Raw genomic sequence first — 18,079 nt, forward strand, 5'->3', positions numbered from 1 at the left:
CCGCATCTCTGGATACTTGGCAAACAAATGCAATATTACCTCATGAACTGACTGTATATCTTAAGTACTCACCAGTGGATTTGGGGAGAAGCTTTGAGAACAAGTTGAGGAGTGCCTGTCCTTTGAGATTGAAGAGATTCCATTAAACAATTTGGTTGTCATGAAGGAGGCAATGGTTCAGAGAAAGCGGTGACAGAGAAAGCGGCTGCTGAGATTACTAGGAAAGAGGAGATGAAGCACTTAAAGAAGGAAAAGAAGTGGCTGGCTGCAATTGCCCTGGAATCTTTAGAAAATAGCAGGAGTACTCCAGAGGAGGGTGAGGAGACAAGTGAAAGACCCAAAAAGAAGAAAGAGAAAAAGTGCCAGGAGTCTCCTCAGGAAAATGGAATGGAAGACCTGTCTGTCTCCTTTTCCAAACCCAAGGAAAAGAACTAATTTTTCAAGGAGAAACTGGTTAGCAGTGATCTTGAAGAGAGAGCTGGCAGTGGAATCTTCCCAAGAGGAAGAAATCTTTTTCAAAGAAGAACCAGAGAGGGGCCCCTAAGAGTCAAGAAATAAGAATGTCCCTAAGAAAAAGAGGAAATTCTCTTCCAAGGAGGAGCCACTTGGCAGCGGACCTGAAGATGCTGCTGCCGGCAAGGATAGTGGCTCCAAGAGAAAGAAAAAGCTACAAAAGCTATCCTAGGAAGAGGAGAATGGACATTTCCCTGGTGGTGCCTACCATGCAGAGATATTTCCCAACCCATCACCTATAGCCCAATAAAAATGAAAGCAAAATCATGAGAAAAAAAAAGATATCTTATAAAATCTAGAGAGAAACTCTTCCTTATCCTTGTCCTAGTTCATATTCTGACATGTACTCAAATGAGAATGGACACTACAACTTTGGAGAGTTGGGCGAAACCTAAGGTAACCAAACTACCCTTCTTTAATTCTCTAAAATTCTTTCTATAATTACATAGTTTGTCTTAAAATATGTATGAGGGGTCGTTTTCAGAAAAGAAAGCAAGGCAGAGTGAAAAGTAACAAAGGGCTTTATAATCAAATTCCCTACTTACTGAAGGAAAAACCTATAGAGCATATGCTCAACGTGGAATTCACGCCCTAACCCATGCAGGCATGACGCACATACGCAAGTAGGTACACAGGGATGAAGAAATGCACATGTGTGTGTACTTTGAGGCTAAGCGTGTCTCTTCCTGCCTGCTGGGGATTTGATTTCTGGCAGTTTTTCGGTGATTCCCATCTCCCACCAATTGCCTTAGGATAAAGAGAGCCAACTCTGTAAGGTAAATTCCCATACAAGACAACTCTGCAAGGCCTTATCAACCCCAGAGCTCATCACAGATGTGACTCGAACATAGCCTAAGGTCTCTCTCTACCCATTTCTTTATTCTTGTCTTTGTTACAGATATTGAGTCAATAAGCTTCCTGTACACAAATCTCTGTCTCAGAAGCTGGGAAACACAGTCTGCAATAGTTAGTGCTAGAAGTGGTCCTAGGAAGCCTACTGGATCACCTGTCTGCAGCAGACAGAGCATTCAGATCTCTTGGCAAGCAGCGATAGTGAAGTTTGTTAAAACTTTTAGTGTTAGGAACTGTTATGTTCTGGAAGGAAATGCACTGATAGAAGTAATGTACCGGGGATTAAGAAGCACACCAAAATAGTATTTGCAAAAGCAAAGGAAATAGATAACTATTTTGAGGGAAATCGTTGATTTACAGGGGAGAAAAATGAAAGACTGAACAATTAAATTCTAAGAGGCCCTCCCTGACAATATATCAATATAAAGAGACTCTGATCTTATCCTGTCAGGGGACAGGAAAATCAAGTTTAACCATAAAAGTAGCAGAAACTCAAAGAAGATTAAGAAAGTTGAACTTTTATCCTCAATAGGTTTCCTGTACCAGTAGAGTTTCCATAAAAATTTGGAGAGCTATGGAACTGGGTAATAGAACATGCTGTCTTTATGAGCAAAACAGAGGTATGGAGAGCATCTCTTGATCTATGCAAACAATAAAATAAGGATTAATGATCAGAAATCTAAGAGGAGCCACACCAACTAAAAGTCACAACACCTTGCCTAATTTATGAATTCAAGTCAGTTTTCAGACTCAGAACTCACATACTGTAGCTATTGAGTTTAAGGAAGAAAGAACACTTGCAACATTGTAGCAAGAAAACATGGCCATTATTCCCCCCCATTCCTTCTTCAAGGAAATCTGTACCCATTGAGTACTTTCCCTATTGAACTTACTGTAGGGAAAGTAGAATACCCAAAAGATATTGAAGACACACAACCCAAACTGGCATAGACAACCAGAGGCCTAAAGCATCATCAAACCCTTTTGTTAGAGTGTGATTTATGGAGGCCAAGCAATAAATGGAATCTTGGCTAGATGTGGCCCACATTGGGTCAACTTCATCCATAAACCCACCTAATACCAGTTTCCTTGTCCAAATATAATATAATATATCTCCAATTATAAAATCTAATGGACATATTTGGTAGTTGGCAGGCTCCACACTGACTCCTTATCCTGTGAGATAAGACCTATTCATAGTTGGAAGGTCAAGTGGCAGTTTTCTAAAGCCCCCTACCCCAAGCCAAAATAGAAAAATTAGAAGCAATATCATAGCTTGGAGGAAATGGAATAGGTTAATATTATTCCTGGAGTGGTGATGCCCATTATATCTCCACTCTATTCATGTCTCTAAAAATGCTAGACAGATTCTAGAGGATGGTATAGACTCATGCCATCTCAACCACACAGCAATTCCAATTACATTTGTGTGAAATGAGGAATCTTTGTTAGATCATATTAACACAGCCTCAGTATATATTATGCGATCAGTGATCTTACAAATATATTTCCCTCCTTATCAAGAATGAAGGTTAGAAATGGTATTTCTAAGTATTAAGACAGATTAAAATATACTTGTCACAGGCCTATAATAACACTATCATCCTGTAAAAAAAAAAATAGTCCAAAAAAACAGGAGCAAGTGAAAACCCCACAGATAGATGACTTAATCTTAATGACACCAGGAGAACAAGAGTGGCAAGGGAGTTGAAATCCTGGGAAGACAAATCCTGCAGAGGATATCAGATGACCCTTATAAATATTTGGAGGGTAGATATCACTGAGGTTTGGAACAAGTCTGGAGTTTTCAATCATGCCCAGGCATCCTCTCCAATGTAAAAGATAAATTTTTGCATTTTGTACCTCCTGCCACTAAGAATTAAGTGTAATATCTGTTTAGTCTCTTGAGTTTTAGGAGTGGGATGTTCCATCTCTGAGAATGCTGTTTTGATCCATTTATCAGGTGACAAAGTGCTCCCAGCTTTGAGTAGCACCTACGAGGAACGTGCTTGCAAACTGTGGTGCATGCCAGTATGACCACATGACCTAGTACAGTAGTACTGAGGTATCTGTGTTAGGGAAAAGAAGTGGTGTACAGTTAATGACAAGTCCTAATGCGAGAATCACTGGCACAGACTACTAAAATTCTGGGTAAATAAAGTTCATGCTCCATGTAGCAGAGAATTATATACCTTTTGAAAAACAGAGAAGGGAAAACGTCTACTGCAAGAAACTAGCTTATATGTTTTGAGGGACTGGCTATGCAAGTCAGAAATCCATAGGCCAAGCCATCAGAAAGGGTAGCTCAAAACTTTCAGGCAGGAGCTGAGGCTTTGATCCACAGGGGGAATTTCTTCTGCCTCAGGGAAATCTCAGTTCTTCTCTTGCAACGGTGGATTGATTTGATCCAGTCCACCCAGATTGTCTAGGATAGTCTCCTTTACTTAAAGCTGGCTGATCATAGATGCCGATCACATTTACAAAATACTTCCAAAGCAACACCTCAATTAATATTTGACTGAAAAACGTAGAACTGTGACTTAGTCCAAAGGGAATAAACTGACCATCACACTTGTCTATTTTTAAGCCCACTGCTTTATGTGTCTAGCAGCAATCCATTGTAGTATAAAAGAGACTCATTCAGAATTACGCATGAACAGGGTGGGACGGCATGATCAGGTGACCAGACTTCCGTGTCATCTACCACTATTTTATCAGTGACCCATCTTAAAATGGATTTGTAGTCCCATTCAGAGGTGACCCTGAAAGACAAAAATGAAGGTAAATTCTCTCAGTATATAGACAACAGATGGTTAACCTGGCCATCCACTTTGTGTAGGAAGAGAAGTGTACATTCCATAGAACGTATGTAGATTTATGAAAACTGGTCAATGGCTTGGCTAGGGGATAAGGGGTTTGGAAAGATTCAAATAAAAGAACAATGAAGTCTTGTAGGATAAGCATATTCAAAATAGGCATGAACTATGAGGATCTTTGCATCACATGTCAACACCCATTAGAAAACATCCTAGAAGAGGCACTGAACAACTAAATAGATTGACTAGGCCAGTTGGCATCTTTTCAGAATTTGTCCAGCAGCCACCTCAGTACTGGCACAATAGACCCATGAACTGCATAATTGTGGCTACCAAGGATGTTTAGGTCTAAGAACACTGCTGCCTCTAAACAGTTCACTTGCCAGTGACCAAGACTGATGCTAATTCCTCAAAGTGGTACCATCCTTGTAAGAGTCCGTATAGCCACTTAGTGGAAGACTAACTCCATTAGACACAGTCTACTCCAAAAGGAGCAGCAACTCTTTTTGATTGACATTGATACATATCCTGGGTATGGTTTTTCTTTTCCTCCAAGAAGGGCCTAATCTAGCACCTCTATTCAAAGACTAATGGAATGTTCAGTTTACTGACACAAGATGCTAAGTAACTTTGCATTAAAGCTATTTTACAACACAAGAGGTGCAGATATGGGCATATCAATGTGAAATCCAGGTTCCTATCATATGTTGTACCACTTTAAATCTGCTTTCTTCCCAGTAATTGCCCTCATCAGAAGAAAGTCACGTTGTTCAAGATCAGGCTACTTCCTTGAGACAACCTCCATTCAGTGACCAGTCAGTGTAGGAATGTAAAGACCCATGGGGAGTCCTCTAAAACCTTTACTGTTGTTCATCACAGCCAAACCTCTCCCTCTTCCCAGTCTTGTTTTAGTCACTCCCTTTTCACCATTGTTGACCGCAAGAGTAACACTGAATAACATTGCTGCCTGTAAATTTCTATTTCCTAATCAGCCTGTTAGAACATTCAATCTGCTACAGCAGATTATACAAAATTGAATAGTTTATTTTCAGATAAAAGCAAACTGTTCACTTAGCCTTAAAAAGAGATCTTATGTTGAGTTCTCTTAATACAAAAAATGTGATAATAATAATTTTAAAAAGAGGACATGAAGAAACATTTAGAGGGGATAGATTTGTTTATGGCATAGATTTTGATCATGATTTCAAAAGAGTCTTATAATTTAAAATAAAGTAAGAATTCCTTCACCACCACCCCCAAAAAACTGCTAATATCTTTTTTGTGGCATTTGCTTAAAGATATATGAGCTATTCTCTTAAAAGACATGAAAAAGACCATGTAACTTTTCATAAATAAAATAGTAACTTGTAAAATATTGCCTAAAATAATGTGTTAGTTTCATGAGGAGTAAATTATCAATTTCTTGAAGTTAAAGCATGCATACATGTTAATTTGGCATTTACTAGTGCTAGTTATGGGGTTGCCCAGAAGTCTAGACTAAGCCTTTAAGTATCTCAAACACATACACATTCACAGAAATAAAATCCCTACAAAAGTAAAAATAGCTAAAATTTATTGAATATGTAATATGTGTCAGAAAATATCATCTAACATTGTTATACACATTATATAACATATATTTCTCAGGGTACCTGTGAAGTATATGAACTATTACCAATAATAGGTTCTAATAAGAAAACTGAAAATTAGAAAGCCCACACAGTTGGTAAGTGGCCCACCTAGGATTATAACTGTAGTCTGCTTAAATTTGGAACCATGCTTTTAAATATTATGCAGAAATTTTAATGAGAAAGAGGAATACGATAAAAATAATTAAACTATATATGTTAACTATGCAATACAACAGAATACAACGTACACTTGTAAATTCAATTAGGTATGTGAAGTTTACAAATTATTATTCAAAATTTGTCACAAAAATTCTTCTGTTTTACAAAGACAAAAGCAGAAGATTATAATTGTGTTCACCAGTAATTTATGTATTTGGAGGATTTTAAACTCAGCTTCACAAAAATAGTCTTATTTTGATATATTGAACACTTGCTGTAACATTCATTCTTTGAACACCCAGTATAAATTTTTACCAGCCAATTAACAGCATCGTGCTAGGAACTTGCATCTCTTTTGTAGTGAAATATAAACAAAATTTATCACTCATTTACTTCCCACTTCAAATAAACTAAAATACACTTTGCAAGAGATGTTTGTCAGGTCTAAAGGTCACTTAGAACTTAAGTTAAATACAGTCTCTAGAGGCTGCAGGAAAGTGTTTATCCAAACTCAGACATCTTTATAAAAGCTCTAAAGTGCTTTAGAGTTTTCAGGCAATGGCCTTGAATCACACTTCACAAATGTGTGGTAAACACATTGCATTTTAAAAGAATATCAAAGTGTATTTCAAACATTGTTAACTCTTCAAAATCTTTCCTGGTCTAAGGGCTGATATCATAGTTGAATATCCAACATCATAAATAATTGATGACTTCTGGTGCTTCTGTTTTGCTTGTTAGCTGCTTCATGATGAAGAATTAAATCATGTCATCCCTACTACCTTATGATGATAAATTATTCAGAGCTCTATGATTTCATCTGATAATTCAACAGTTCTTTATTGCCCTCTTATTTTCCTCCAGGTGCTCTCCTCACAGTTGCCAATAAAAGTATTGAACAAGCTACACACTCCCTCTCTTCATTAAGATTATTCTCTAGTATGATGGAGTTACAGAAAATAAAAATAGAATTAAATTTCAGATTGTAATGAAGAGCTACAGTGAAAATGAACACAATGATGTGGAGAAATCAACATTTAAATTGATGTAATCATCAGTTCAGTTGCTCAATCATGTCCAACTCTTCACAACTCCATGGACTGCAGCATGCCAGGCTTCCCAGTACATTATGAACTCCTGGAGCTTGTTCAAACTCATGTCCATTGAGTCGGTGATGCCATCCAACCATCTCATTCTCTGTCATCCCGTTTTCCTCCTGCCTTCAGTCTTTCCCAGTATCAGTCTTTTCCACTGAATCAGTTCTTCGCATCAGGTGGCCAAAGTAATGGAGCTTCAGTTTCAGCATCAGTCCTTCCAATGGATGTTCAGGACTGATTTCCTTTAGCATTGACTGGTTTGATCTCTTTGCAGTCCAAAGGACTCTCAAGAGTTTTCCCCAACTCCACAGTTCAAAAGCATCGATTCTTCACACTCACCTTTCTTTATGGTACAAATCTTACATCCACACATGAGTACTGAAAAAACCATAGCTTTGATCAGTTTAGTTCAGTTCAGTCACTCAGTTGTGTCCGACTCTTTGAGACCTCATGGACTGCAGCACGCCAGGCCTCCCTGTCCATCACCAACCCCTGGAGTTTACTCAAACTCGTGTCCATTGAGTCGGTGATGCCATCCAACCATCTCATCCTCTGTCATCCCCTTTTCCTCCCGGCCTTCTATCTTTCCCAGCATCAAGGTCTTTTCAGATGAGTCAGTTCTTCGCATTAGGTGGCCAAAGTATTGGAGTTTCATCTTCAACATCAGTCCTTCCAAAGAATATTCAGGGCTGATTTCCTTTAAGGTGGACTGATTGGATCTCCTTGTTGTCCAAGGGACTCTCAAGAGTCTTCTCTAAGACCACAGTTCAAAAGCATCAATTCTTCAGTGCTCAGCTTTCTTTGTGGTCCAACTCTCACATCCATACATGACTACTGGAAAAGCCATAGTCTTGACTAGATGGACCTTTGCTGGCAAAGTAATGTCTCTGCTTTTTTATATGCTGTCTAGGTTGATCATAACTTTCCTTTCAAGGAGTAAGCGTCTTTTAATTTCATGCCTGTAGTCACCATCTGTAGTGATTTTGGAGCCCCCAAAAATAAAGTCTGTCGCTGTTTCCCTGTCTATTGGCCATGAACTGATGGGACTGGATGCTATGATCTTAGTTTTCTAACTGTTGAGTTTTAAGCCAGCTTTTTCACTCTCCTCTTTCACTTTCATCAAGAGGCTCTTTAGTTCCTCTTCACTTTCTGCCATAAGGGTGGTGTCATCTGCACATCTGAGGTTATTGATATTTCTCCCAGCAATCTTGATGCAGTCACAATCTCTTCTAAATTTTAAGCTCTAATTTTACGTTGAAGAACTCAAACCAGAAATCACCACTTTCTAGATGTCTTTCTGGATACTTTAAGGTAGTATTTTGAAGTGGCCCATGAAGCTTGTATGAGTTTTCCAGAGATGAGGTAAAAAGAAAAAAAAGATCAGAAATTTATTTTCTCAGTGTTCAAGATCCAAGTGTAAGCAGGGTTCATTTCTTCTGAGACATTTCTCCTTAACTTCCAGGTAGCCACTCTTTCTTGTGTCCTCATATTCTTTTTTTGTGTGCACATGCAACCCCGATGTTACTTTTTGTGTGACCACATTTTCTTTTCTTCTAAGAATATCAAATAGATTAAATTAGGGGCCACTATACTGGCTGCACTTTGACTTAATCACCTTCTTAAATGTCCTACTTCCACATGTAGTCACATTTTAAGATACTGGGGATTAGGGCTTAAACATTACTTTGGTAGGGTATAATTCAGCTCACAACAACACCAGTGTGTGTGTGTGTTTTTGTTTTTTTTTTTTTTTTGCAATTAAGTAGAAGCTTTTTATTAACATTAGGGAAATACAGGGATGGAGGGAGTAGGAATAACAAAAACAAACGCATATGCATGAATAAGCACAGGGAATTTGACTTTTCAAGGGAATTCTGTGTGTAATCCTTTAGGGTTTTTATATCTAGCAGTTGGCTTGAATTATACCAGGAACACGGTCCCTGAACTTCTAAAGTTGAAATCATTCCCAGTGCTGATGTTGCAGCTATTGGAGGAGCATATATCATATACAACAGTGGAGTCAAGTAAGAATGATAGTATTAACCAATCTTTTTCTGTAAACAGGACCAGTCTGAGATAAGGATTGTTATCAACACATATATATATATTATATATAATATATTAATATAATATATATATGTGTGTGTGTGTGTGTGTGTGTATACAAATATGCATATGAGCATTATATACATATATATACATATTTATACCTGCATATGTGTATATATGAATATTATAGCAATAGATACATATACTGTAATCCTTGCAACACCTTAATCCTCTCAATACTATAAATTTGGAGTTACTTTATCTGATTTGCAGATGCAGAACCTGAAGTTCAGAGAGGTTAGTCTTCCCTAGATTACAGAGGCAGAGGTAGTGGCAGAGATATGATTTGAAGTCTCCATTGTCTGACTCCAAAGCCAACATATGGTTCTTCTTTTAATATATTACCTCCTCCAAGGATGAAAATACTGTTCTCAGGCTTGGTTACTTTTTGTATATGCTTGCTATATGATATGGAGAAGGCAATGGCAACCCACTCCAGTACGCTTGCCTGGAGAATCCCATGGACGGAGGAGCCTGGTAGGCTGCAGTCCATGGGGTCGCTAAGAGTCAGACACGAGTGAGCGACTTCACTTTCACTTTTCACTTTCATGCATTGGAGAAGGAAATGGCAACCCACTCCAGGGTTCTTGCCTGGATAATCTCAGGGGCGGGGGAGCCTGGTGGGCTGCCGTCTATGGGGTCGCACAGAGTCAGACACGACTGAAGCGACTTAGCAGCAGCAGCTAAATGATAGAAGCATGAGCTATGTTTATGCAAGTATCTGGACACCAACATAATTATCCATAGTGAAGGACAAGGAAGCCTGGAGTGCTGCAGTCCATGGGGTCACAAACAGTTGGACACAACTTAGTGTCTGAATACAACAATAATGATTATCCAAGTCTTTCCCAGTTTTCAGATTTACCTTCCAGAATGTTTCATAGGTATTGACTTCAACTAGTTGAATCAACTCTTTGACCTATGTACAGTTTTACTACATTAAAACAGAGAAGATAGTTTCCAAACCAATACTTCCCAAGTTCTCAATAAAACAAAGGAAGTCAAGATTTCAAAATAGAACATTTCCATTTTGTTTCAGATCAGACTTCTGGCTTAATAATCTGCCCAGCTTTACAAGGCAAGATTGCTCATAGTACTGAATAACAAGTTCAGCATTCATAAATGAACTGAAGGGTTACACAGCCAACTAAATCAGAAGCCCCCTGTGAGATGTATCAAGCCAAGTGATGAAGCCATAGGAAAAAGAGTAGGAACGCGACAACCCGAACCAGAGGAGCAGGGATTGCCGTCTGGTCCATCTCATATCTCCCACATCCTCCAGTGACTGTGGCTGCCTGATGGAGTGAAATAAAATGGGAGATCTTTAGGGGGGAAACCTGGAAAAATGAAAGTTCACATTCACCATATAGAGCCTTCACTCCATTGATTAATGTCTGTCCTGCCTTGAAGGGCTAATGATTCAATTAGTAATATATGGGGCCAGTACACCTGTGAAAGGGATTAGTGCCAGGAGCGTCAAGCATAGGGAGTATGTAGAAATTGACAGTCCAAATTAAACAGAGCAAAACAAAAGAGAATTAAATGATAGATAATGTGTTCTCTGTGGCAAGAACTAGAGCAGGGGAAAAATGAGGTCTAGATTTAATGCATAATCACTTAACTATTTTATAACAAAAGTAGGAACTGATAAATTGATACTCCAATTTTTAATCTTCCTTACATAAAATAGGGGCTTCCCTGATGGCTCTTATGGTAAAGAATATGCCTGCAATAAGGAGACCTGCGTTCAATGCCTGGGTTGGGAAAATCCTTTGGAGAAGGGATTGGCAACCCACTCCAGTATTCTTTCCTGTAGAATTCCATGGACAGAGGAGCCTGACAGGCTATAGTCCATGGGGTCACAAAGAGCTGGACACAACTGAGCGACTAACTCTTTCTACATGAAATAGGGACTATTTTCATATGTATATAAAAGACTATAGTTATAAGTCACAATTTTTCAATCTTGGCATATACAAATTTGGATCCAAATAATTCTTTATTTTGAGTAACTATCCTATGTATTGTAGGATGATTAGCAGTATCCCTGGCCTCAACTCACTAGATTCTAAATGTAATCTGTTATAATCTTAGCAACCACAGATATCTCCAGAAATTTCTCCTGGGGGAAGAAATATCACCTATGGTTGAGAAACATTAGTTTAGATCATCCAAATAAATGAATGCATTTCAACCACAGTCAAATTGCCTTGTTATATCAAATCAGGGCATAATGATATTATTTACCCTACTAAATAGGGCTGATGTCTAGGCCTGAAAAATATTGGGATGACACCCATACTCATTTCCAGATCTAGACCTTCACAGGGATGATTTGCTCCCAGGAGAAAATTTACTGTATATTCAATCCATTTGGCCTTTTCTTTGATAAGAGAGGAAGAAAATAGTTCCTGAAGTATGATACAGGCCCAAAGTTCTATATTTCTGTCCCCAAAATTCTATATTTCTGTCCTCTGTCTTCTTTTGGATCTCTTTCTCTCTCTCCCCTTCCCCTCTCTATTGAAAGAAAAAGTGGAAATTCAGTATAAATTACAGTTCCATTTGTGCAACTTGCCTACTGCTAGCCAAATGATGAAGTTAATATGATATAATTTTCTAAAACTTATACTGCCTTCTTGGTCTTTTAAATTCACTTTATGATTGTAAGGGATTTCAAGAGTCCACTATAGTTTGTACATATTTTTTTTTCATGATGCCCCTAACTTACTAAAAAAAAAATTATCAGTACTTTTGTTCATTGAAATTCAACATTTTTTGTACTCAAACACATGAAGCTTCCAGAACAACAAGGTGAATCCAATGGCAACAATCAAAATACGTTCTATGTGATGTGAAAATGACCTGCTGTATGGGCAAACTTGCAGGACAGGGAAACAGACATATTTCTGCTGATATATAGATAGCATTTTAAAATGTTTGCAGAACCACTCATTTCAAAAGTATTCAAGCCAGCCCACATCATTTCTTAAAATGTCAGATAAAATTTTAAGTAATATGGAAGATAAATCCCTTTATAGAATACTGTAGTTGAATTTGTGGAGCAAATTAAGGTAAATTACCCTAAGGAAAAAGCAATCTGATGAAATTTAAATAAAATATGCTTATTTTTAATATAAAATGAAAAGAATTGATGAATTTATGTGTAAAAATGGTTTCCACGAGGGTAAGTTTTTACTGAATAGCTTTCAATTGCCAGGCAAAATAGTAGATATATGATATGAATGTGTACTTATAATATATGCAAATATACATGGATATATCAATATATCCATGTATATTTGTTAAACACATCAAGGTGAACTTATGAGAAGTAGTATAGTGTAATAATTATTGAATGATTATGAGTAATTCTTAACAAATGTGATTCTTCTTTTTTTACCAGGACAAGAATTTAGACTACATTTCTTTTTTTTTAATTTTTAATTTTTTAAACTTTTTATTTTATGTTGGAGTATAGCCCATTAACAATGTTGTGATCATTTCAGGTGGACATCAGAGGGCCTCAGCCATACACACACACACATACATACATATATATATATTCATGTATCCATTCTCTCCCAAACTCCTCTCCCATTCAGGCTGCCACATAACTTTGAACAGAGTTCCCTATACTGTACATTAGGACCTTGTTCATTATTCATTTTAAATATAGCAGTGTGTACATGTCAATCCCAAACTCCCTAAGTATCTCTTCCCCCATTCTTCCCCATTAACAACCATAGTTTTATTCCTAGATTATGTTTCTAATGCTTTCTGACAATAAGATGCAGTTTTGTGATTAAGTTTCAGCTAATGGTGTATAGGCAGAAGTGTTGCAAAGCTTAGAGAATTCACCCATAAAATTCCTGCACAATTCTGCCACCCTCTCTTGGCTAGCTATACGCACTGGATCCGAGAAGACTGTGAAACTCTGGGAGACTGCAAAGCATCTGGATGGAAGAAATCTGGTTGAGAGTGACTGGCTTAGCAGCCATGTGCACTCCCTCCTGTCTTGCCTTAAGTCATGATGGAAACAAGAAATAAACTTGTATGTTGTTCATCGACTGAGACTGGGGGTTATCTGTTAGTGACTTCTAAAAAATGCTGTTACCCATATCTCCAAGTTCTTACCATTTAAGAGATCTTCAGCCTGACTTCCCATTGCGAGAACCAGAACCCTTTTTTGGTTTTGCCTAAAGGATATTTACTTTGGCCACCTGATGCGAAGAGCCAACTCATTGGAAAAGACCCTGATGCTGGGAAAGATTGAAGGCAGGAGAAGGGGCCGCCAGAGGGTAAGATAGTTGGATGGCATAACTGACTCAATGGACATGAGCTTGAACAAACTCCAGGAGATAATGAAGGACAGAGAAGCCTGGCATGCTATAGCTCATGGGGTCTCAAAGAGTCAGACAGGACTTAGCGACTGAACAACAACAAAAGGCTGTTTGGCCACCAAAACACTTGTCTGTTCAGAAATTATAGGAAACTTGTCCCTATAATTTACTATTGCCCTTCCCTGGAAGCCCTCAACTAATGACTACTGGCACTTTTTGCAAAATTTCCCCTCTCCTGGACCCTCCTGTGGGATACTTTTGAAGCAAGTCTCCCCTAGATTTCAGAATTTCCCAAGCTCCAGTGACCCACCGTGGTTCCTGACTGAATAATAGCCTTTGCTGACTGCCTGCCCTCCCTTCCCTGTCTTGTATTCTTGCTCCTCTCCCATACCACTTACACTCATATCCTTGTTGCAGGTATGCCTTGAGAAAATTCCAAACTAATGCAAATATTTAACCTTTCTAAACTGTTATGAAGAGCTTTACATCCAGATATCCACTAGTCTAATTTGGCTTGAACCCTCTCTTCCTGGCATTGTAAATAAGGATAGCACAATCAAATTTTCTAAATGCCCATGTTTTCCCCTGAAACATATGGGTCACAACAGTAGTTATTTCATAGTGTTCTTATGGAGACTAGAGGTGATAAAAATAATAGCTTTGTAAATTGTCTAGTATACAGTGAGTACTGGCTAAATGATGTCATTCTTGTCATTGCTACATAGGTAGGTCAGGTAGTAGTGAAAATGGTATTTAAACTCAGTGGTATCTTTCTGAGTAACACTTTGTCTTATGGTATGACAACTATTGATAATTACCATGTGTTATTGAAGTCATTTCTGAAATGTCTAATTTCAGGTTTGATTTTGTGTCAAAGTTGTACATGTACATAATTTAGAATAAAAGAGTTTTGCAAGGTTTCTTTTGAGAAATACTAATTGTATCTATCTTCCATCCTGATTTCTTGTCCCCAAAGACAACCAATTTTATTCTACTATTCTTTTGATATTTATCCTTGTTTGTCTACATGACATGCTTATATTGTTATTTAATGACTTTGTATTAGGCGTGATCTACTGATGTCCCACATCCTTCCTATAACCAAACTTCACAACATAGCTATACCATTTTATATTTACTCAGCATTAACATCATGTTGACTATGTAAAGCCAAACACAATTGAACTACATCAGTTGGCTTACTTTTTTATATAACTACAAAGTTCCAAATTGTCTATTACCAAATGTCTTCTCTAATGACATTGAGATCTATCAGCCATCCTATTCATTGCGTCTTCTTAGAGAAGAAAAAGAAAATGGCATTATCTGATGTGCATAATCTTGGTGCTCTGGTTGTAAAAAACATCTCTTAGTCTAGCCAACAATTATCGTTAGAAACTTAAAGACCATGTTAGTTTACATAGTGTATATACCACAGCGTTAATCCTAAAAATTATTTTTTAATATGTAATTCAAGATTGAGATGTGACACAAAGTCATAGCAAATGCAACATTCCACAAACAAAACATTAAGCATCATGGCTCAGAAATTTTGGGATTCTCATCCCTTAAAGAGGAAAAGCCAAAACCTGACAGTTAAGGCCTACTACATTCACAGTACTCCAGGCAAACTGAACTTCTGTTTTTCCATAGCTACTTAATACTTTCCCAGTTCTCTGACTCTGTCCATGAGTTTTCTCTACCTTAGGTTATCTTTATTTATTCAAGATTCTTGTGGAAGTAGTAATTTCCACCTTTGAGTTCAAATATCAGTACATTTAATGAAAAAATATATTATGGTTATTTATGCATTGTTATCTCCTCCTACTAGACTATCAATTCTTTGAGGACAGGACAATGTTTCATTCAGCTTTTAATCGCTAAGTCTCCTCCCACATCCCACTTGGAAAAGAAATACAAAATAAATGTCATCTGCAATAAATTTATAGAATGATATTATATTCACACCACATACATAAAAATTGTATTGCAAGGTTTACTATTTGCTTTCTTGAATATACATTTCCTGATCTACTTAGTAAGAAAATCTTGAATTTCATCTGGACACATAAATAAAGAGTAGTTTTTGTACCTGCACTTAAAATTGTGTGTGATCATCTGACAAAATTTTAGCAAATAAGGTATTGAATTAAAGAGTATATCAGGAGATAATAAAGATGAATGTCCCATGCTAAAAAAAAAACTCAAAAGGAAATATGTTTATCAAAAAAATGGTAAGTTTTATATATTAATTGTTAGATATATACACTGAATATACTTTCCCTAGTATGTAGTTTGCATTTTTAATTGGTTAATGGTTTCTTTTGGTGAACAGATACCTTAGTTTTAATTAAGTTCAGTGTATTAAATTTTTCTGATTAGCGTGTATTATGTTCTGTTTAGGAAATCTACTCACATATATAAAGATATTCTCCTGTGTTTTCTTCTAGAAGCTCTTTAACATCCATATTTAGATCTGGATTAATAATTTTTGTATTTATATGGATATTTTATTTTCCAGCACTATTTATTGAAATTTTAAAAATCATCCTGTTATTACCAGTCCTATCAATTTTTTCCAGGCAGCACTTTCTAACAAATCACTTTCAAATGAATTTTTGTTCTAAGGATTTGCGTTTTCAGAAATCAACCTAAGACAGCCCTTGTTCCTGATCAATAATAGTCCTGCTGGGTGTTATAAATAGATTTATTTTGTCTTCTTAACCTTTTGAGGATACTATAGCGTTGCCTCTCTATTCTAAGTTGATTGTCTTGCTATGCCTGCTGTTAGTCTAAGTGATTTCTTTTTACAAAAAAAAATTACATATTTGATGCTTTTTTACCAACTATGTAATGCATATTCAGGCTTTCCAGATGGCACAGTGGTAAAGAATCCTCCTGACAATGCAGGAGACATGGATTCAATCCCTGTGTTGGGAAGATTCACTGGAGAAGGAGATGGCAGCCCCCTCCAATATTCTTGCCTGGAAAATTCCATGGACAGAAAAGACTGGTGGGCTACCGTCCATGGGGTTGCAAAGAGTTGGACATGACTGAGCATACACACACACACACTCACCCCCCACACACACAATGTATATGCATAAAAATGCATGCACATAGATAAAGCACTGATGAAAGTATATACCTACCCATATGTTCTTAAGACCCACCAATTACCATATCATTTCTATCATTGCATTTATATACAGTTATGTACATTTTTTACCTACTTCATATGATATCATATTATACATGCTTAAACTAAGTGGTTTATTTTGTTACTTATTTCTAGTTAAAAGTATTTGTTATATTAAAGTCAGAAAATTTCTGCCTTTAATTTTAGACGTGATTCTTATAGATGGCATTTTCTTTCTGGTTGCTTTTGAAGTGTTTTTGTTGACTTTGGTGTTTTGCTGGATCAAATTTGTGTGTCTCACAATGGATTATTTTCATCAGTTCTGCTCAAGACTCACTGTTTGTCAAAATGAAGAATACCTGTGTTTTGCTAGCTCTGAAAATTCTCAACCATGATTTTCCTTACCATTTTCTACTAAAATATGTTCTAAGAATGCTGTCTCCCTCCAGACCTATTAGAAATACATCACATCCTCTAAGTCTTCATTCTTTGAAATTTAGTCTTGTTGTATTTTCCATCTTTTTAGGTATTTCATTTTATATAATTGCCTTATATATACTTCAATTTGACTAATTCTCTTCAACTATGTCATTTTCTTTTTAATTTTAAATTTTGATAGTTTTTATTTGTGTAAGGTCTAATTCAGTATTTTTCAGATCCCACGTTTTATGCATTGTATCTTTTTTATGTTTGTGTTTTAACTCCTTATAATTGTGAGCATGCTTATTATATTACTACATCCTCTTTATTAATGTATTTCTATTATATTAAACTCTTGAGGCTGAGAGTCCTCTGATGTTCAAGTGTGGGAATGCCTGACAAGAGAAATTTTACATTCATTTACTTCTGGCTTCCCACAAATTTCAAGTTTCACTGGTTTGAGAAGGTTCACTGGCTTGTCTCTCGCTCTCTCTCTCTCTCTCTCTCTCTCCTTGTTCTGAGAGTTTTAAAAACATGAAAGCAGTGCAAAATCAAGTCACAAATTTAAAAGAGGTATAAACTTTGCCTTTCCAATTCTCAAATTAGACTTATTTAATTTGACTAACTGACAAAGCAGACAAACAGAATTTTTTAAAAAGCTGTATTGGTTTTAGCTGTTGTTTTTCATTAGCTGGAGGGTAGATTTTTTTCTACATAGAAAGTGCAAAATGCAGACATTTACAGATTTTGGTTTTATCCTCTTTCCTGGGTCAAATCTGTAACTTAGTTTGCCAATTCCTCAAATGGACATTAAAAGTGAGACTATTGCAGAAAAAGGCAAATCGTCCCACACACCCATCCCCACCCCAGAGGTATCTATGGTTTGAGCTCAAGTCCTGGGTGCTCTGGTGTCATTTTTCTTTTGGTATTGGCACTTGAAGAGGCTCGTTTTCCTTTTTCTCATCTCTCTTTTTCTCTCTCTGCTTCCTTTTTACTTTCCTTC

At 36.9% G+C, this 18,079-nt stretch overlaps 1 long non-coding RNA gene across 2 annotated transcripts in view; it reads right to left on the bottom strand.

The window, feature by feature from the left end:
* LOC145521599 (uncharacterized) overlaps window positions 1-18,079 on the bottom strand; it is a 44,020-nt gene that overhangs the window by 15,258 nt on the left and 10,683 nt on the right. Inside the window, exon 4 of one of the 2 annotated variants that reach the window (XR_014065536.1) lies at window positions 3,945-4,127. The exons of the other annotated variant lie outside the window; for it this stretch is intronic. This is a non-coding gene — a long non-coding RNA (uncharacterized LOC145521599). Of the gene's footprint in view, window positions 1-3,944; window positions 4,128-18,079 lie in introns of those variants that run through there. 2 annotated transcript variants of the gene reach the window in all.

The sequence above is a fragment of the Giraffa tippelskirchi genome, chromosome 1, assembly GCF_054371585.1.
Source record: "Giraffa tippelskirchi isolate mGirTip1 chromosome 1, T2T-mGirTip1v1.2.pri, whole genome shotgun sequence".
Classification (NCBI taxonomy): Eukaryota; Metazoa; Chordata; class Mammalia; order Artiodactyla; family Giraffidae; genus Giraffa; species Giraffa tippelskirchi.